Source organism: Ascaphus truei, unplaced genomic scaffold, assembly GCF_040206685.1.
Source record: "Ascaphus truei isolate aAscTru1 unplaced genomic scaffold, aAscTru1.hap1 HAP1_SCAFFOLD_1499, whole genome shotgun sequence".
Lineage (NCBI taxonomy): Eukaryota > Metazoa > Chordata > Amphibia > Anura > Ascaphidae > Ascaphus > Ascaphus truei.
Window position 1 is genome coordinate 1 of NW_027454386.1, and position 22,757 is coordinate 22,757.

The 22,757-nt window shown below is 43.5% G+C and overlaps 1 long non-coding RNA gene across 12 annotated transcripts in view; it reads left to right on the forward strand.

Annotated features, from left to right (window-relative positions):
- Window positions 1–829: 829 nt before the first annotated feature.
- The window catches only part of LOC142476212 (uncharacterized), a 55,553-nt gene continuing 33,625 nt past the window's right edge, over window positions 830–22,757 (forward strand). For 10 of the 12 annotated variants that reach the window (XR_012791432.1, XR_012791440.1, XR_012791431.1 and 7 more), the window contains exons 1-11: window positions 830–947; window positions 2,192–2,302; window positions 4,701–4,820; window positions 5,841–5,936; window positions 7,381–7,484; window positions 13,023–13,133; window positions 15,530–15,649; window positions 16,670–16,765; window positions 18,210–18,313; window positions 19,549–19,659; window positions 22,058–22,177. This is a non-coding gene — a long non-coding RNA (uncharacterized LOC142476212). The remainder of the gene's footprint in view (window positions 948–2,191; window positions 2,303–4,700; window positions 4,821–5,840; window positions 5,937–7,380; window positions 7,485–13,022; window positions 13,134–15,529; window positions 15,650–16,669; window positions 16,766–18,209; window positions 18,314–19,548; window positions 19,660–22,057; window positions 22,178–22,757) is intronic. The other 2 variants (XR_012791439.1, XR_012791438.1) reach the window with 2 other exon arrangements.

Below are 22,757 nucleotides of genomic sequence, written 5' to 3' on the forward strand. Positions count from 1 at the left end.
CCATACAAGTACCTTGTGGAAGTTGTTGCCCTCTATCTTCCTGTGGTCTCTCCCTGTTTCTCACCGTGCCTCCTCCCATTTCCTTGCACCTCTGCGTCTCCGCATATATCCCTATACTCAGAGCCGGCTCCGGTCAGTGACATGGGATGCCCAAATATGAGCATACCCATACTGCACCGACACACTTTATTCGAGCAAATACCCGGTATGTACCTGGCAGATACCTGGAATGCGCCGCTCCTCACCTCTGACAAGCCCCGTTGCATTTGCCTTCCCAGCCTGGGTTCATGCCTGGCTGATGGGCGGCTGAACTGTTAAATGATAATGATTAGGATTTAATAGGCTGCAATGCTTCGCGTGTCTACCAGATGGCATAAATTCATGAATTGTAATGCAGTATATATATATATATATACTGTGCAGTATTGCAGCCAGCGGGAATAAAATGCTTCAATCCCTGCTTGGAAAATACCTCAATGCACTCGGGCAGAAAACAGTCACAAACCTCAATACACCCGGGTATACCCGAATTCGTGGGACTAGCCAAGCTCGAATAAAGTGTGTCGCCAGTGTATATGGGCATCCATGCCACTGACCGGAGCCCGCTCTGTTGCGGATATGGAGAGAGACTGGGAGATTTACATCCCCTTATAATTCATATGGTGCATAGTACCGGCACGTATTGTTTTACCGGTACTGTGTACCTTCCTACTTTCACACTGGTACAGTATATGCTGCAGTGGGACTGAGAGGGATATATTGGTAACACATAGTCATTGTTGGGGGAATTCAATCCATTTTGAAAATAGTAATGAAATGTTTTTTACTTTTCTTTTTTTTCTGTAATGAAGAATGAAACATTTCTGTTAAAATTGAATTGGAGGTGAACTGGATTCATCATCAACTCTGCACCAGTGTGAATTGATGTTCTTTAATGTTCTGATAAGGTACATGCAACATCTCTTCCTCAACCCCTGCACCACTCTCTGCCTCTTGCCTCTCTCTCTCCACCTCCCTGCTAAGCGTATTAACCCATCTAATGTAATCCACATTCCATGTCTCACTTTACTCTTCACTTCTCACGTGCCCTCTGGAATGACTGCTCTCTGACTAACAAGGTCTATTTGTACATGACCTCTTCTGCTCTCATCATCCACCACCTCTCATTCCCCTCACCCCTGTCCTACTCGATACCTCAGCTTAATTGAACTCTCTCCTCTGACATCTACCCTTATCTCTAACCTCTCCTCACTTTCTGCTTAAACTAACTATCTTGTTAACTTTTACAATGCTATCATCTCCTCCTCCTCCCTCCTCCTCCTCCCTCCTCCTCCTCCCTCCTCCATCATATATATGCCCCTTCTAGGCTCTGACACACTCATCCCTGTAAGGCCATGATTATCATGGGCACATGCTTGGTCATCCACAGTGCGTGCGAGCGATGCAGAGCCGCCTCGGACCTCAGTGCAGGGATTGCTGCATACCCCCAGCATCTGTCACCCACAAACAATACACACACTAATACTCCCCACAATACACACTATAATACCTCCTCAATACTAATCTCCCCAATAATATTATAGCTCCAAACACAATATACACAACACCCTTACACAAGATACACAATCTAGTACTCTCCTCTGCACCTCTACACACAATATAATACTCCCACACACACAATATACACACTACCCTCCTACCCCCATAAAATACAACCAATAATACACACACACTTTGTGGATGTTGGGACCAGCTCCCGGCATGCACCAGTGAAAGAGAGAGGCCCGCAGAAGCTCGGAAGAACTCCCTCCATCCGTGCCTTCCTCCGTTTCACATCTTCTCCCTGTCTCTCTCCCTCCCTTTCTTTGCATCTCCCTGCGTCTTTACGTATACCCAGTCAGTGACGGTTCTGGTCACGTGATGCCTTAATATGGGCTTATCCATATATGTTCATCCACGTCACTAATGTGATGCCCGCACTGTTGCGGAGCTGGTACTTACGACGGGCACTTATTGTTTTATCAGTACTGCGTACCTGACTCTACCGGCCTACTTTCAACACTAGTACAATATGTGCTTCACTACGAGTGAGTGGGGAATATTGGCATCACACAGTCACTGTTGAATATGCCATTCAATCCATTTTGAAAATAGTAATGCAATGTGGTTTTGTTTTGTTTGCTTTTTGCAGTAATGAAGAATGGAAAAGTTATATTAAAATTAAATTGGAGGGGGACTAGATTCAGCATTTCATCATGAACTCTGCACTTGTGAGAATTTAACTTCTTGAATACCCTGACAGGTACACGCAACATTAAGACTATAATCTGCTGTGCAAGCTTTCGTGCTATACCTCCCCCTCAGGTTTTGATTTATACATTTGCTCCCTCAATTCATGTCCTCTAATATTTGAAAGCTCTCTCCTAGCATTTTCTCTTTACCACAGAACGTCATCCCAATGTAACCTCTCTCTTGTTCTTTCTGCTTGCTGTTTCCTCACTCCTCTGTTAAACTTTTCTAATTTCTCTAACTTCCACACTCCTGCTTTTATCCACATGTTCTCCTCTTTCCTTCCCCTACCTTTGCATGTGTCTACACACTGCACCATTTGTACAGACCTCTATTGCAGCTATTTCTGCACTGCTCAATGAAAAGCACTCTTTAATATCCTATTCTCTGTGCCCCCTCTCTCTGCGCCCCCTCTTTTGGCGCCTCCTCTCTCTGCGCCCCCTCTCTCTGCGCCTATCTGTCTCATTCTCTCTACGTCCCTCTCTCTCTACATAGAGCTATCTCTGTCTCTCTCTACACCTATCTCTGTGTCTCCTTCTATGTTTGCTGATGTGTGGGATATCTCTTATAATCTTGAACCTGCTCATATACACATCGGGCCTCCCTGCCTCTGCCTCCCTGCTAAGAGTGTTAACCTATCTAATGTAATCCACATTCCTTTCCTTACTTTTCTCTTCCCTTCTCCTATGCCATCTGGAATGTCCGTTCTCTGACTAACAAGGCTCTAGTTGTACATGACCTCTTCTGCTCTCATCATTCACAATCAGTCATTCCCCTCACCCCATCTTACGTGTCCCACTGATTTGCCTCTGCTTAATTAAACTCTCCTCTGACATCTACTCTAACCTCTCTGCTCTCTCTCTCTTTCCGCTTAAACTAACAATCTTATTAACTCTTACAATGCTATCCTCCTATCTATATGCCCCCTCTAGGCTCTGACACACTTGTCCCTCTAGCCCACACCCTTGGCTAAATTCCCAAACATGTTCATCACACTTCCACTCGCTGTTCTTAATGCCTATGAAGGAAATCACACAATTGATATTTGATTTTTCTACAGTAAAAATGTCTCCAGTCCTGTATAAAGCTGCTCTCTGGGGCCAAACCACACTACTTTTTTTTCACATTCATCAACACTCAAATTTAATTTACGCTGTCTTTTTTTCCCTGTATTTGACTCCCTCCACTAACCTTCTCCTCACACTTGCCATCCTTCCTTCACTTCTCCTCAAGCATTTGACTACTTCAGAGGCAAGGTGGATGCCACCCACAAGGAGATTCCTTCTGTCCCTTCCCCCTTCTCTCCTTCTACCTAATTCTCCTTCTGCATTTGACTCCTTTTCTTCTCTTACAGAGCTGGAAGCTAATCATCTTCTCTTCTCCCTCTACCACATGCCCTCTAGATCGTATCCCCTCACACCTTACTGCATCTCTTAGTCCCCACTCTCACCCACATCTTCAATTCCTCCCTATTCTCTGGCTCTTTACCCTCTTACTTTAAGCCTGTAGTGGTCACCCTTTTCTCAGAAACAACCTACACCCTATGTGCCTTACTAACTACCGCCCTGTATCCCTCCTGCTGTTTGTCTCCTAATTGCTAGAATGTCAACATTCTTAAATCACATGCCCTCCTGGATCCTTTACAACCTGCCTTTCGTACAGCTCGTTCTACAGACTGTGCTTAAAGCAAATTCCCAAGGTCACTTTTCCCTACTAATCCTACTTGATCTATCTGCTGCGTTTGATGCTCTCAATCACTCTCCTCCTTCATATTCTAAACTCTCTCTTGGTATCCGTAACACAGTTCTATCCTGGTTTTCATCATAACTTTCCTGTCACACATTCTCCATCTCTGTTGCTAACATGTCTTCGTCTTCTATTGATCTGTCTGTGGGTATACATCAGGGCTCTGTTCTGAGATCTCTCTTTCTCTCTACATACTATCATTTGGTGACCTCATCAACTCTTTGTGACAATCCTATAAATAACAAATACAAATATCAGGTCATGGGAATAAGTGATTTGGACATAAAAGTAACATTTCGGAAGTGTGGACAACTAATACATCTTGTAGATTGCCTTTACAGTGTGATGTCATTGATTCAGTAGATTGTGTGCAGACCAGGACTGCAGTACAGTGTCACTCACATGGATGACTTGCGTGGTAGAAGCTCAAGAACAAGGATGTCAAACTCCAGTCCTCGAGGGCAGCAAACAGGCCAGGTTTTCAGGATATCCCTACTGAAAACCTGGCCTGTTTGGGACCCTCGAGGACTGGAGTTTGACATGCATGCTCTAGAAGGAGCACAGCTGTGGGTGGGAGGTGGATTTGCTTTGCATCAAATGGTTTGGAGCAAGGTTTATTGTATGTATTATCATAATAACAATGCAATGCTTAACTTTTATTTCAGGAGGGATGACTGCAGAACAGAAGTGAATATTGAAGCCATGTGTTCCTTTTCTTGCAAAAGAGAAAATTTGAAGGACAGTTGAAGAGAAGGAAAATTACTACACAGAGACAGATAAGCAATGTGTATATTTCTCATTTACCATTTAGTATTTGTCGTTTTATTGACTCCACACAATCCGGCTGCTACGGGTTTCACATTGAATATTTTCATCTCTACTCTACCCCTTCCTGTGATCTGAACCATGCAAGTTTTCGTTGATTCAATACATCATGAGTAGAGGGTGGCTACAGTATGAAGTAAAGACCCAAGGACCACATCTACTACCATTCATAACAAGAACATGTGCAGTAGCGCACAGCTGCAGTTCTATGTGATTGTTATGAAAGGTTGAGGTGGTTCAATTCTATGAATCTGGAGTGGGATGGATCCTGTTTGCATCATATGGTTTCATCTAGGCCAGTAGATTATATAACTCTCAGTACAGGTTACACATGGCATCAGTATTAGTGATTTAAAGAGGAGGAAAGCTTCAATGTGGAGAACAAAGCCAAGTAATGTTGAAGTTACTCCTTTTACCATTTACTTGGTCAGTCTGTACTGTCTACTCCCCACACAGCTGCTAAGGATCTTCCATTTTAAATACTTTCACCTCCTATTCTGCACTGCTTTGCTGCCCATTATTCAGAGATGCGTTCCAGTCATGTTTACCACTCTGAATCTCTCTGCAGTCATTGGTTCAGCACATCATGGGTAGAGCATGGCTACAGATACAGCAAGCTATTATTATTTTACCGGCTGATCATCCATAATATTGCATTAAAACATAGAATATCACTTAATTTCCAAAAGATTCAGTGATGCTGATAATGCAGAATCTCACAACATTTCCCATCATAATGCCATAATGCACCAGTGGGAGAAATAATCCTTGCTATATCTGTACATTGTGTGACGTATTACCTCCATGACCATTGAGAGCAAGTACATCTTCTGTATAGAGCGGCTGTGTTATGATGCAGTTATTGATCATCATTGACATAATCACAAGAATCTTATGCAAAGGGAAATTGTCCGCAGCGAAGTGAGATTTCAGCCCCCAAACGTCTGTAATATTAATGCAATGTCTTACTTTTGTTGCAGTGAACACTGAAGAGACGGATCTACTACAACACTGTACAGGATGAGCATACGCTACAAGCAGCAAAATGATCTTGCAGTTGACAGTATGTTGTTCTGGTAATGTGCACAATTATTATTTATGGGCTACACACCACAGTGCTGGACATATTCTGTTAACTTCAACTCTACTCCTAACATGGAGATGTCTTCCTGGTGTTACTGATTCAGTACATCATATGCACAGTGTGGTTATGATATGATGGATTGATTTAATGAACCCACCAACCAATGATGACATCTGCATCATCTTCTGTAAAGTGCAGCTACAGCATGATATTATCAGCATTTGGTGCGGTATAATCAGAGGTATCTATGTGCTTTTGTGCCTGTTTTAAGTCCTCCAGCTTAACGCCCCTACACCTCCCACTACACAGGCATACTTACTTATGCATACACTGACATCTGGCATACCTACACACACCCCAGGGCCACTTCCTTCCCCTGATGTCAGGGAGAGGATGGGCATGCAGAGTGCAGTAAGTCTCCACGTTACTCTGGCCAACAGTCTTGGCCTACCTCCAGCATCTGTCACCCACAACATCTGTTCCCTCCTTGTAAAGTGCTGAACTATCTCACCTGGGTCAGTGCTATAGCTGATCACAGTGCCCGATCAGGATGTCACTGTGACAGGCAGCAGTGCAGATTGACCGGTCAATCAATGCAGTGCCGCAACATATGCACTAAATGAGATTTCCGTGCCCCCAGTCAGGTTACTCCCTGGGCAGTGACCCTGCTCACACCCTCCCCTAGTTCCACCTCTGATCACAATTATCTCTCTTGGAGAGTGTAGCAAATTGGAGTTGGGGGAATCTCACCTCTGCCATGCATGGTCACAATCTGGGCACAGGACCCAAATAGTGGGCAATGTGGCACTTCTTACAGTAGAGAATAAGTAACTTTATTCTTTACTTGTGTATTAAGGACCTTATTTGCATTAAATTCAGTCCACATGGGACCAAGACTTTCTGGCTTACTGAACAAAGTGGAATTGTTTCGTAGAGGGTGGAGAATTGTATTTTATCTGAAATTACCCCCTCTGCACAAAATACAAACAATTATACCCATACAAGTACCTTGTGGAAGTTGTTGCCCTCTATCTTCCTGTGGTCTCTCCCTGTTTCTCACCGTGCCTCCTCCCATTTCCTTGCACCTCTGCGTCTCCGCATATATCCCTATACTCAGAGCCGGCTCCGGTCAGTGACATGGGATGCCCAAATATGAGCATACCCATATATGGGCATCCATGCCACTGACCGGAGCCCGCTCTGTTGCGGATATGGAGAGAGACTGGGAGATTTACATCCCCTTATAATTCATATGGTGCATAGTACCGGCACGTATTGTTTTACCGGTACTGTGTACCTTCCTACTTTCACACTGGTACAGTATATGCTGCAGTGGGACTGAGAGGGATATATTGGTAACACATAGTCATTGTTGGGGGAATTCAATCCATTTTGAAAATAGTAATGAAATGTTTTTTACTTTTCTTTTTTTTCAGTAATGAAGAATGAAACATTTCTGTTAAAATTGAATTGGAGGTGAACTGGATTCATCATCAACTCTGCACCAGTGTGAATTGATGTTCTTTAATGTTCTGATAAGGTACATGCAACATCTCTTCCTCAACCCCTGCACCACTCTCTGCCTCTTGCCTCTCTCTCTCCACCTCCCTGCTAAGCGTATTAACCCATCTAATGTAATCCACATTCCATGTCTCACTTTACTCTTCACTTCTCACGTGCCCTCTGGAATGACTGCTCTCTGACTAACAAGGTCTATTTGTACATGACCTCTTCTGCTCTCATCATCCACCACCTCTCATTCCTCTCATTCCCCTCATCCCTGTCCTACTCGATACCTCAGCTTAATTGAACTCTCTCCTCTGACATCTACCCTTATCTCTAACCTCTCCTCACTTTCTGCTTAAACTAACTATCTTGTTAACTTTTACAATGCTATCATCTCCTCCTCCCTCCTCCTCCTTCCTCCTCCCTCCTCCATTATATATATACCCCTTCTAGGCTCTGACACACTCATCCCTCTAAGGCCATGATTATCATGGGCACATGCTTGGTCGTCCACAGTGCGTGCGAGCGATGCAGAGCCGCCTCGGACCTCAGTGCAGGGATTGCTGCATACCCCCAGCATCTGTCACCCACAAACAATACACACACTAATACTCCCCACAATACACACTATAATACCTCCTCAATACTAATCTCCCCAATAATATTATAGCTCCAAACACAATATACACAACACCCTTACACAAGATACACAATCTAGTACTCTCCTCTGCACCTCTACACACAATATAATACTCCCACACACACAATATACACACTACCCTCCTACCCCCATAAAATACAACCAATAATACACACACACTTTGTGGATGTTGGGACCAGCTCCCGGCATGCACCAGTGAAAAAGAGAGGCCCGCAGAAGCTCGGAAGAACTCCCTCCATCCGTGCCTTCCTCCGTTTCACATCTTCTCCCTGTCTCTCTCTCTCCCTCCCTTTCCTTGCATCTCCCTGCGTCTTTACGTATACCCAGTCAGTGACGGCTCTGGTCACGTGATGCCTTAATATGGGCTTATCCATATATGTTCATCCACGTCACTAATGTGATGCCCGCACTGTTGCGGAGCTGGTACTTACGACGGGCACTTATTGTTTTATCAGTACTGCGTACCTGACTCTACCGGCCTACTTTCAACACTAGTACAATATGTGCTTCACTACGAGTGAGTGGGGAATATTGGCATCACACAGTCACTGTTGAATATGCCATTCAATCCATTTTGAAAATAGTAATGCAATGTGGTTTTGTTTTGTTTGCTTTTTGCAGTAATGAAGATTGGAAAAGTTATATTAAAATTAAATTGGAGGGGGACTAGATTCAGCATTTCATCATGAACTCTGCACTTGTGAGAATTTAACTTCTTGAATACCCTGACAGGTACACGCAACATTAAGACTATAATCTGCTGTGCAAGCTTTCGTGCTATACCTCCCCCTCAGGTTTTGATTTATACATTTGCTCCCTCAATTCATGTCCTCTAATATTTGAAAGCTCTCTCCTAGCATTTTCTCTTTACCACAGAACGTCATCCCAATGTAACCTCTCTCTTGTTCTTTCTGCTTGCTGTTTCCTCACTCCTCTGTTAAACTTTTCTAATTTCTCTAACTTCCACACTCCTGCTTTTATCCACATGTTCTCCTCTTTCCTTCCCCTACCTTTGCATGTGTCTACACACTGCACCATTTGTACAGACCTCTATTGCAGCTATTTCTGCACTGCTCAATGAAAAGCACTCTTTAATATCCTATTCTCTGTGCCCCCTCTCTCTGCGCCCCCTCTTTTGGCGCCTCCTCTCTCTGCGCCCCCTCTCTCTGCGCCTATCTGTCTCATTCTCTCTACGTCCCTCTCTCTCTACATAGAGCTATCTCTGTCTCTCTCTACACCTATCTCTGTGTCTCCTTCTATGTTTGCTGATGTGTGGGATATCTCTTATAATCTTGAACCTGCTCATATACACATCGGGCCTCCCTGCCTCTGCCTCCCTGCTAAGAGTGTTAACCTATCTAATGTAATCCACATTCCTTTCCTTACTTTTCTCTTCCCTTCTCCTATGCCATCTGGAATGTCCGTTCTCTGACTAACAAGGCTCTAGTTGTACATGACCTCTTCTGCTCTCATCATTCACAATCAGTCATTCCCCTCACCCCATCTTACCTGTCCCACTGATTTGCCTCTGCTTAATTAAACTCTCCTCTGACATCTACTCTAACCTCTCTGCTCTCTCTCTCTTTCCGCTTAAACTAACAATCTTATTAACTCTTACAATGCTATCCTCCTATCTATATGCCCCCTCTAGGCTCTGACACACTTGTCCCTCTAGCCCACACCCTTGGCTAAATTCCCAAACATGTTCATCACACTTCCACTCGCTGTTCTTAATGCCTATGAAGGAAATCACACAATTGATATTTGATTTTTCTACAGTAAAAATGTCTCCAGTCCTGTATAAAGCTGCTCTCTGGGGCCAAACCACACTACTTTTTTTTCACATTCATCAACACTCAAATTTAATTTACGCTGTCTTTTTTTCCCTGTATTTGACTCCCTCCACTAACCTTCTCCTCACACTTGCCATCCTTCCTTCACTTCTCCTCAAGCATTTGACTACTTCAGAGGCAAGGTGGATGCCACCCACAAGGAGATTCCTTCTGTCCCTTCCCCCTTTTCTCCTTCTACCTAATTCTCCTTCTGCATTTGACTCCTTTTCTTCTCTTACAGAGCTGGAAGCTAATCATCTTCTCTTCTCCCTCTACCACATGCCCTCTAGATCGTATCCCCTCACACCTTACTGCATCTCTTAGTCCCCACTCTCACCCACATCTTCAATTCCTCCCTATTCTCTGGCTCTTTACCCTCTTACTTTAAGCCTGTAGTGGTCACCCTTTTCTCAGAAACAACCTACACCCTATGTGCCTTACTAACTACCGCCCTGTATCCCTCCTGCTGTTTGTCTCCTAATTGCTAGAATGTCAACATTCTTAAATCACATTCCCTCCTGGATCCTTTACAACCTGCCTTTCGTACAGCTCGTTCTACAGACTGTGCTTAAAGCAAATTCCCAAGGTCACTTTTCCCTACTAATCCTACTTGATCTATCTGCTGCGTTTGATGCTCTCAATCACTCTCCTCCTTCATATTCTAAACTCTCTCTTGGTATCCGTAACACAGTTCTATCCTGGTTTTCATCATAACTTTCCTGTCACACATTCTCCATCTCTGTTGCTAACATGTCTTCGTCTTCTATTGATCTGTCTGTGGGTATACATCAGGGCTCTGTTCTGAGATCTCTCTTTCTCTCTACATACTATCATTTGGTGACCTCATCAACTCTTTGTGACAATCCTATAAATAACAAATACAAATATCAGGTCATGGGAATAAGTGATTTGGACATAAAAGTAACATTTCGGAAGTGTGGACAACTAATACATCTTGTAGATTGCCTTTACAGTGTGATGTCATTGATTCAGTAGATTGTGTGCAGACCAGGACTGCAGTACAGTGTCACTCACATGGATGACTTGCGTGGTAGAAGCTCAAGAACAAGGATGTCAAACTCCAGTCCTCGAGGGCAGCAAACAGGCCAGGTTTTCAGGATATCCCTACTGAAAACCTGGCCTGTTTGGGACCCTCGAGGACTGGAGTTTGACATGCATGCTCTAGAAGGAGCACAGCTGTGGGTGGGAGGTGGATTTGCTTTGCATCAAATGGTTTGGAGCAAGGTTTATTGTATGTATTATCATAATAACAATGCAATGCTTAACTTTTATTTCAGGAGGGATGACTGCAGAACAGAAGTGAATATTGAAGCCATGTGTTCCTTTTCTTGCAAAAGAGAAAATTTGAAGGACAGTTGAAGAGAAGGAAAATTACTACACAGAGACAGATAAGCAATGTGTATATTTCTCATTTACCATTTAGTATTTGTCGTTTTATTGACTCCACACAATCCGGCTGCTACGGGTTTCACATTGAATATTTTCATCTCTACTCTACCCCTTCCTGTGATCTGAACCATGCAAGTTTTCGTTGATTCAATACATCATGAGTAGAGGGTGGCTACAGTATGAAGTAAAGACCCAAGGACCACATCTACTACCATTCATAACAAGAACATGTGCAGTAGCGCACAGCTGCAGTTCTATGTGATTGTTATGAAAGGTTGAGGTGGTTCAATTCTATGAATCTGGAGTGGGATGGATCCTGTTTGCATCATATGGTTTCATCTAGGCCAGTAGATTATATAACTCTCAGTACAGGTTACACATGGCATCAGTATTAGTGATTTAAAGAGGAGGAAAGCTTCAATGTGGAGAACAAAGCCAAGTAATGTTGAAGTTACTCCTTTTACCATTTACTTGGTCAGTCTGTACTGTCTACTCCCCACACAGCTGCTAAGGATCTTCCATTTTAAATACTAATGTAATCCACATTCCATGTCTCACTTTACTCTTCACTTCTCACGTGCCCTCTGGAATGACTGCTCTCTGACTAACAAGGTCTATTTGTACATGACCTCTTCTGCTCTCATCCACCACCTCTCATTCCCCTCACCCCTGTCCTACTCGATACCTCAGCTTAATTGAACTCTCTCCTCTGACATCTACCCTTATCTCTAACCTCTCCTCACTTTCTGCTTAAACTAACTATCTTGTTAACTTTTACAATGCTATCATCTCCTCCTCCTCCCTCCTCCTCCTCCCTCCTCCATCATATATATGCCCCTTCTAGGCTCTGACACACTCATCCCTCTAAGGCCATGATTATCATGGGCACATGCTTGGTCATCCACAGTGTGTGCGAGCGATGCAGAGCCGCCTCGGACCTCAGTGCAGGGATTGCTGCATACCCCCAGCATCTGTCACCCACAAACAATACACACACTAATACTCCCCACAATACACACTATAATACCTCCTCAATACTAATCTCCCCAATAATATTATAGCTCCAAACACAATATACACAACACCCTTACACAAGATACACAATCTAGTACTCTCCTCTGCACCTCTACACACAATATAATACTCCCACACACACAATATACACACTACCCTCCTACCCCCATAAAATACAACCAATAATACACACATACTTTGTGGATGTTGGGACCAGCTCCCGGCATGCACCAGTGAAAGAGAGAGGCCCGCAGAAGCTCGGAAGAACTCCCTCCATCCGTGCCTTCCTCCGTTTCACATCTTCTCCCTGTCTCTCTCCCTCCCTTTCCTTGCATCTCCCTGCGTCTTTACGTATACCCAGTCAGTGACGGCTCTGGTCACGTGATGCCTTAATATGGGCTTATCCATATATGTTCATCCACGTCACTAATGTGATGCCCGCACTGTTGCGGAGCTGGTACTTACGACGGGCACTTATTGTTTTATCAGTACTGCGTACCTGACTCTACCGGCCTACTTTCAACACTAGTACAATATGTGCTTCACTACGAGTGAGTGGGGAATATTGGCATCACACAGTCACTGTTGAATATGCCATTCAATCCATTTTGAAAATAGTAATGCAATGTGGTTTTGTTTTGTTTGCTTTTTGCAGTAATGAAGAATGGAAAAGTTATATTAAAATTAAATTGGAGGGGGACTAGATTCAGCATTTCATCATGAACTCTGCACTTGTGAGAATTTAACTTCTTGAATACCCTGACAGGTACACGCAACATTAAGACTATAATCTGCTGTGCAAGCTTTCGTGCTATACCTCCCCCTCAGGTTTTGATTTATACATTTGCTCCCTCAATTCATGTCCTCTAATATTTGAAAGCTCTCTCCTAGCATTTTCTCTTTACCACAGAACGTCATCCCAATGTAACCTCTCTCTTGTTCTTTCTGCTTGCTGTTTCCTCACTCCTCTGTTAAACTTTTCTAATTTCTCTAACTTCCACACTCCTGCTTTTATCCACATGTTCTCCTCTTTCCTTCCCCTACCTTTGCATGTGTCTACACACTGCACCATTTGTACAGACCTCTATTGCAGCTATTTCTGCACTGCTCAATGAAAAGCACTCTTTAATATCCTATTCTCTGTGCCCCCTCTCTCTGCGCCCCCTCTTTTGGCGCCTCCTCTCTGCGCCCCCTCTCTCTGCGCCTATCTGTCTCATTCTCTCTACGTCCCTCTCTCTCTACATAGAGCTATCTCTGTCTCTCTCTACACCTATCTCTGTGTCTCCTTCTATGTTTGCTGATGTGTGGGATATCTCTTATAATCTTGAACCTGCTCATATACACATCGGGCCTCCCTGCCTCTGCCTCCCTGCTAAGAGTGTTAACCTATCTAATGTAATCCACATTCCTTTCCTTACTTTTCTCTTCCCTTCTCCTATGCCATCTGGAATGTCCGTTCTCTGACTAACAAGGCTCTAGTTGTACATGACCTCTTCTGCTCTCATCATTCACAATCAGTCATTCCCCTCACCCCATCTTACCTGTCCCACTGATTTGCCTCTGCTTAATTAAACTCTCCTCTGACATCTACTCTAACCTCTCTGCTCTCTCTCTCTTTCCGCTTAAACTAACAATCTTATTAACTCTTACAATGCTATCCTCCTATCTATATGCCCCCTCTAGGCTCTGACACACTTGTCCCTCTAGCCCACACCCTTGGCTAAATTCCCAAACATGTTCATCACACTTCCACTCGCTGTTCTTAATGCCTATGAAGGAAATCACACAATTGATATTTGATTTTTCTACAGTAAAAATGTCTCCAGTCCTGTATAAAGCTGCTCTCTGGGGCCAAACCACACTACTTTTTTTTCACATTCATCAACACTCAAATTTAATTTACGCTGTCTTTTTTTCCCTGTATTTGACTCCCTCCACTAACCTTCTCCTCACACTTGCCATCCTTCCTTCACTTCTCCTCAAGCATTTGACTACTTCAGAGGCAAGGTGGATGCCACCCACAAGGAGATTCCTTCTGTCCCTTCCCCCTTCTCTCCTTCTACCTAATTCTCCTTCTGCATTTGACTCCTTTTCTTCTCTTACAGAGCTGGAAGCTAATCATCTTCTCTTCTCCCTCTACCACATGCCCTCTAGATCGTATCCCCTCACACCTTACTGCATCTCTTAGTCCCCACTCTCACCCACATCTTCAATTCCTCCCTATTCTCTGGCTCTTTACCCTCTTACTTTAAGCCTGTAGTGGTCACCCTTTTCTCAGAAACAACCTACACCCTATGTGCCTTACTAACTACCGCCCTGTATCCCTCCTGCTGTTTGTCTCCTAATTGCTAGAATGTCAACATTCTTAAATCACATTCCCTCCTGGATCCTTTACAACCTGCCTTTCGTACAGCTCGTTCTACAGACTGTGCTTAAAGCAAATTCCCAAGGTCACTTTTCCCTACTAATCCTACTTGATCTATCTGCTGCGTTTGATGCTCTCAATCACTCTCCTCCTTCATATTCTAAACTCTCTCTTGGTATCCGTAACACAGTTCTATCCTGGTTTTCATCATAACTTTCCTGTCACACATTCTCCATCTCTGTTGCTAACATGTCTTCGTCTTCTATTGATCTGTCTGTGGGTATACATCAGGGCTCTGTTCTGAGATCTCTCTTTCTCTCTACATACTATCATTTGGTGACCTCATCAACTCTTTGTGACAATCCTATAAATAACAAATACAAATATCAGGTCATGGGAATAAGTGATTTGGACATAAAAGTAACATTTCGGAAGTGTGGACAACTAATACATCTTGTAGATTGCCTTTACAGTGTGATGTCATTGATTCAGTAGATTGTGTGCAGACCAGGACTGCAGTACAGTGTCACTCACATGGATGACTTGCGTGGTAGAAGCTCAAGAACAAGGATGTCAAACTCCAGTCCTCGAGGGCAGCAAACAGGCCAGGTTTTCAGGATATCCCTACTGAAAACCTGGCCTGTTTGGGACCCTCGAGGACTGGAGTTTGACATGCATGCTCTAGAAGGAGCACAGCTGTGGGTGGGAGGTGGATTTGCTTTGCATCAAATGGTTTGGAGCAAGGTTTATTGTATGTATTATCATAATAACAATGCAATGCTTAACTTTTATTTCAGGAGGGATGACTGCAGAACAGAAGTGAATATTGAAGCCATGTGTTCCTTTTCTTGCAAAAGAGAAAATTTGAAGGACAGTTGAAGAGAAGGAAAATTACTACACAGAGACAGATAAGCAATGTGTATATTTCTCATTTACCATTTAGTATTTGTCGTTTTATTGACTCCACACAATCCGGCTGCTACGGGTTTCACATTGAATATTTTCATCTCTACTCTACCCCTTCCTGTGATCTGAACCATGCAAGTTTTCGTTGATTCAATACATCATGAGTAGAGGGTGGCTACAGTATGAAGTAAAGACCCAAGGACCACATCTACTACCATTCATAACAAGAACATGTGCAGTAGCGCACAGCTGCAGTTCTATGTGATTGTTATGAAAGGTTGAGGTGGTTCAATTCTATGAATCTGGAGTGGGATGGATCCTGTTTGCATCATATGGTTTCATCTAGGCCAGTAGATTATATAACTCTCAGTACAGGTTACACATGGCATCAGTATTAGTGATTTAAAGAGGAGGAAAGCTTCAATGTGGAGAACAAAGCCAAGTAATGTTGAAGTTACTCCTTTTACCATTTACTTGGTCAGTCTGTACTGTCTACTCTCCACACAGCTGCTAAGGATCTTCCATTTTAAATACTTTCACCTCCTATTCTGCACTGCTTTGCTGCCCATTATTCAGAGATGCGTTCCAGTCATGTTTACCACTCTGAATCTCTCTGCAGTCATTGGTTCAGCACATCATGGGTAGAGCATGGCTACAGATGCAGCAAGCTATTATTATTTTACCGGCTGATCATCCATAATATTGCATTAAAACATAGAATATCACTTAATTTCCAAAAGATTCAGTGATGCTGATAATGCAGAATCTCACAACATTTCCCATCATAATGCCATAATGCACAAGTGGGAGAAATAATCCTTGCTATATCTGTACATTGTGTGACGTATTACCTCCATGACCAATGAGAGCAAGTACATCTTCTGTATAGAGCGGCTGTGTTATGATGCAGTTATTGATCATCATTGACATAATCACAAGAATCTTATGCAAAGGGAAATTGTCCGCAGCGAAGTGAGATTTCAGCCCCCAAACGTCTGTAATATTAATGCAATGTCTTACTTTTGTTGCAGTGAACACTGAAGAGACGGATCTACTACAACACTGTACAGGATGAGCATACGCTACAAGCAGCAAAATGATCTTGCAGTTGACAGTATGTTGTTCTGGTAATGTGCACAATTATTATTTATGGGCTACACACCACAGTGCTGGACATATTCTGTTAACTTCAACTCTACTCCTAACATGGAGATGTCTTCCTGGTGTTACTGATTCAGTACATCATATGCACAGTGTGGTTATGATATGATGGATTGATTTAATGAACCCACCAACCAATGATGACATCTGCATCATCTTCTGTAAAGTGCAGCTACAGCATGATATTATCAGCATTTGGTGCGGTATAATCAGAGGTATCTATGTGCTTTTGTGCCTGTTTTAAGTCCTCCAGCTTAACGCCCCTACACCTCCCACTACACAGGCATACTTACTTATGCATACACTGACATCTGGCATACCTACACACACCCCAGGGCCACTTCCTTCCCCTGATGTCAGGGAGAGGATGGGCATGCAGAGTGCAGTAAGTCTCCACGTTACTCTGGCCAACAGTCTTGGCCTACCTCCAGCATCTGTCACCCACAACATCTGTTCCCTCCTTGTAAAGTGCTGAACTATCTCACCTGGGTCAGTGCTATAGCTGATCACAGTGCCCGATCAGGATGTCACTGTGACAGGCAGCAGTGCAGATTGACCGGTCAATCAATGCAGTGCCGCAACATATGCACTAAATGAGATTTCCGTGCCCCCAGTCAGGTTACTCCCTGGGCAGTGACCCTGCTCACACCCTCCCCTAGTTCCACCTCTGATCACAATTATCTCTCTTGGAGAGTGTAGCAAATTGGAGTTGGGGGAATCTCACCTCTGCCATGCATGGTCACAATCTGGGCACAGGACCCAAATAGTGGGCAATGTGGCACTTCTTACAGTAGAGAATAAGTAACTTTATTCTTTACTTGTGTATTAAGGACCTTATTTGCATTAAATTCAGTCCACATGGGACCAAGACTTTCTGGCTTACTGAACAAAGTGGAATTGTTTCGTAGAGGGTGGAGAATTGTATTTTATCTGAAATTACCCCCTCTGCACAAAATACAAACAATTATACCCATACAAGTACCTTGTGGAAGTTGTTGCCCTCTATCTTCCTGTGGTCTCTCCCTGTTTCTCACCGTGCCTCCTCCCATTTCCTTGCACCTCTGCGTCTCCGCATATATCCCTATACTCAGAGCCGGCTCCGGTCAGTGACATGGGATGCCCAAATATGAGCATACCCATATATGGGCATCCATGCCACTGACCGGAGCCCGCTCTGTTGCGGATATGGAGAGAGACTGGGAGATTTACATCCCCTTATAATTCATATGGTGCATAGTACCGGCACGTATTGTTTTACCGGTACTGTGTACCTTCCTACTTTCACACTGGTACAGTATATGCTGCAGTGGGACTGAGAGGGATATATTGGTAACACATAGTCATTGTTGGGGGAATTCAATCCATTTTGAAAATAGTAATGAAATGTTTTTTACTTTTCTTTTTTTTCAGTAATGAAGAATGAAACATTTCTGTTAAAATTGAATTGGAGGTGAACTGGATTCATCATCAACTCTGCACCAGTGTGAATTGATGTTCTTTAATGTTCTGATAAGGTACATGCAACATCTCTTCCTCAACCCCTGCACCACTCTCTGCCTCTTGCCTCTCTCTCTCCACCTCCCTGCTAAGCGTATTAACCCATCTAATGTAATCCACATTCCATGTCTCACTTTACTCTTCACTTCTCACGTGCCCTCTGGAATGACTGCTCTCTGACTAACAAGGTCTATTTGTACATGACCTCTTCTGCTCTCATCATCCACCACCTCTCATTCCCCTCACCCCTGTCCTACTCGATACCTCAGCTTAATTGAACTCTCTCCTCTGACATCTACCCTTATCTCTAACCTCTCCTCACTTTCTGCTTAAACTAACTATCTTGTTAACTTTTACAATGCTATCATCTCCTCCTCCCTCCTCCTCCTTCCTCCTCCCTCCTCCATTATATATATACCCCTTCTAGGCTCTGACACACTCATCCCTCTAAGGCCATGATTATCATGGGCACATGCTTGGTCGTCCACAGTGCGTGCGAGCGATGCAGAGCCGCCTCGGACCTCAGTGCAGGGATTGCTGCATACCCCCAGCATCTGTCACCCACAAACAATACACACACTAATACTCCCCACAATACACACTATAATACCTCCTCAATACTAATCTCCCCAATAATATTATAGCTCCAAACACAATATACACAACACCCTTACACAAGATACACAATCTAGTACTCTCCTCTGCACCTCTACACACAATATAATACTCCCACACACACAATATACACACTACCCTCCTACCCCCATAAAATACAACCAATAATACACACACACTTTGTGGATGTTGGGACCAGCTCCCGGCATGCACCAGTGAAAGAGAGAGGCCCGCAGAAGCTCGGAAGAACTCCCTCCATCCGTGCCTTCCTCCGTTTCACATCTTCTCCCTGTCTCTCTCCCTCCCTTTCCTTGCATCTCCCTGCGTCTTTACGTATACCCAGTCAGTGACGGCTCTGGTCACGTGATGCCTTAATATGGGCTTATCCATATATGTTCATCCACGTCACTAATGTGATGCCCGCACTGTTGCGGAGCTGGTACTTACGACGGGCACTTATTGTTTTATCAGTACTGCGTACCTGACTCTACCGGCCTACTTTCAACACTAGTACAATATGTGCTTCACTACGAGTGAGTGGGGAATATTGGCATCACACAGTCACTGTTGAATATGCCATTCAATCCATTTTGAAAATAGTAATGCAATGTGGTTTTGTTTTGTTTGCTTTTTGCAGTAATGAAGAATGGAAAAGTTATATTAAAATTAAATTGGAGGGGGACTAGATTCAGCATTTCATCATGAACTCTGCACTTGTGAGAATTTAACTTTTTGAATACCCTGACAGGTACACGCAACATTAAGACTATAATCTGCTGTGCAAGCTTTCGTGCTATACCTCCCCCTCAGGTTTTGATTTATACATTTGCTCCCTCAATTCATGTCCTCTAATATTTGAAAGCTCTCTCCTAGCATTTTCTCTTTACCACAGAACGTCATCCCAATGTAACCTCTCTCTTGTTCTTTCTGCTTGCTGTTTCCTCACTCCTCTGTTAAACTTTTCTAATTTCTCTAACTTCCACACTCCTGCTTTTATCCACATGTTCTCCTCTTTCCTTCCCCTACCTTTGCATGTGTCTACACACTGCACCATTTGTACAGACCTCTATTGCAGCTATTTCTGCACTGCTCAATGAAAAGCACTCTTTAATATCCTATTCTCTGTGCCCCCTCTCTCTGCGCCCCCTCTTTTGGTGCCTCCTCTCTCTGCGCCCCCTCTCTCTGCGCCTATCTGTCTCATTCTCTCTACGTCCCTCTCTCTCTACATAGAGCTATCTCTGTCTCTCTCTACACCTATCTCTGTGTCTCCTTCTATGTTTGCTGATGTGTGGGATATCTCTTATAATCTTGAACCTGCTCATATACACATCGGGCCTCCCTGCCTCTGCCTCCCTGCTAAGAGTGTTAACCTATCTAATGTAATCCACATTCCTTTCCTTACTTTTCTCTTCCCTTCTCCTATGCCATCTGGAATGTCCGTTCTCTGACTAACAAGGCTCTAGTTGTACATGACCTCTTCTGCTCTCATCATTCACAATCAGTCATTCCCCTCACCCCATCTTACCTGTCCCACTGATTTGCCTCTGCTTAATTAAACTCTCCTCTGACATCTACTCTAACCTCTCTGCTCTCTCTCTCTTTCCGCTTAAACTAACAATCTTATTAACTCTTACAATGCTATCCTCCTATCTATATGCCCCCTCTAGGCTCTGACACACTTGTCCCTCTAGCCCACACCCTTGGCTAAATTCCCAAACATGTTCATCACACTTCCACTCGCTGTTCTTAATGCCTATGAAGGAAATCACACAATTGATATTTGATTTTTCTACAGTAAAAATGTCTCCAGTCCTGTATAAAGCTGCTCTCTGGGGCCAAACCACACTACTTTTTTTTCACATTCATCAACACTCAAATTTAATTTACGCTGTCTTTTTTTCCCTGTATTTGACTCCCTCCACTAACCTTCTCCTCACACTTGCCATCCTTCCTTCACTTCTCCTCAAGCATTTGACTACTTCAGAGGCAAGGTGGATGCCACCCACAAGGAGATTCCTTCTGTCCCTTCCCCCTTCTCTCCTTCTACCTAATTCTCCTTCTGCATTTGACTCCTTTTCTTCTCTTACAGAGCTGGAAGCTAATCATCTTCTCTTCTCCCTCTACCACATGCCCTCTAGATCGTATCCCCTCACACCTTACTGCATCTCTTAGTCCCCACTCTCACCCACATCTTCAATTCCTCCCTATTCTCTGGCTCTTTACCCTCTTACTTTAAGCCTGTAGTGGTCACCCTTTTCTCAGAAACAACCTACACCCTATGTGCCTTACTAACTACCGCCCTGTATCCCTCCTGCTGTTTGTCTCCTAATTGCTAGAATGTCAACATTCTTAAATCACATGCCCTCCTGGATCCTTTACAACCTGCCTTTCGTACAGCTCGTTCTACAGACTGTGCTTAAAGCAAATTCCCAAGGTCACTTTTCCCTACTAATCCTACTTGATCTATCTGCTGCGTTTGATGCTCTCAATCACTCTCCTCCTTCATATTCTAAACTCTCTCTTGGTATCCGTAACACAGTTCTATCCTGGTTTTCATCATAACTTTCCTGTCACACATTCTCCATCTCTGTTGCTAACATGTCTTCGTCTTCTATTGATCTGTCTGTGGGTATACATCAGGGCTCTGTTCTGAGATCTCTCTTTCTCTCTACATACTATCATTTGGTGACCTCATCAACTCTTTGTGACAATCCTATAAATAACAAATACAAATATCAGGTCATGGGAATAAGTGATTTGGACATAAAAGTAACATTTCGGAAGTGTGGACAACTAATACATCTTGTAGATTGCCTTTACAGTGTGATGTCATTGATTCAGTAGATTGTGTGCAGACCAGGACTGCAGTACAGTGTCACTCACATGGATGACTTGCGTGGTAGAAGCTCAAGAACAAGGATGTCAAACTCCAGTCCTCGAGGGCAGCAAACAGGCCAGGTTTTCAGGATATCCCTACTGAAAACCTGGCCTGTTTGGGACCCTCGAGGACTGGAGTTTGATATGCATGCTCTAGAAGGAGCACAGCTGTGGGTGGGAGGTGGATTTGCTTTGCATCAAATGGTTTGGAGCAAGGTTTATTGTATGTATTATCATAATAACAATGCAATGCTTAACTTTTATTTTAGGAGGGATGACTGCAGAACAGAAGTGAATATTGAAGCCATGTGTTCCTTTTCTTGCAAAAGAGAAAATTTGAAGGACAGTTGAAGAGAAGGAAAATTACTACACAGAGACAGATAAGCAATGTGTATATTTCTCATTTACCATTTAGTATTTGTCGTTTTATTGACTCCACACAATCCGGCTGCTACGGGTTTCACATTGAATATTTTCATCTCTACTCTACCCCTTCCTGTGATCTGAACCATGCAAGTTTTCGTTGATTCAATACATCATGAGTAGAGGGTGGCTACAGTATGAAGTAAAGACCCAAGGACCACATCTACTACCATTCATAACAAGAACATGTGCAGTAGCGCACAGCTGCAGTTCTATGTGATTGTTATGAAAGGTTGAGGTGGTTCAATTCTATGAATCTGGAGTGGGATGGATCCTGTTTGCATCATATGGTTTCATCTAGGCCAGTAGATTATATAACTTTCAGTACAGGTTACACATGGCATCAGTATTAGTGATTTAAAGAGGAGGAAAGCTTCAATGTGGAGAACAAAGCCAAGTAATGTTGAAGTTACTCCTTTTACCATTTACTTGGTCAGTCTGTACTGTCTACTCCCCACACAGCTGCTAAGGATCTTCCATTTTAAATACTTTCACCTCCTATTCTGCACTGCTTTGCTGCCCATTATTCAGAGATGCGTTCCAGTC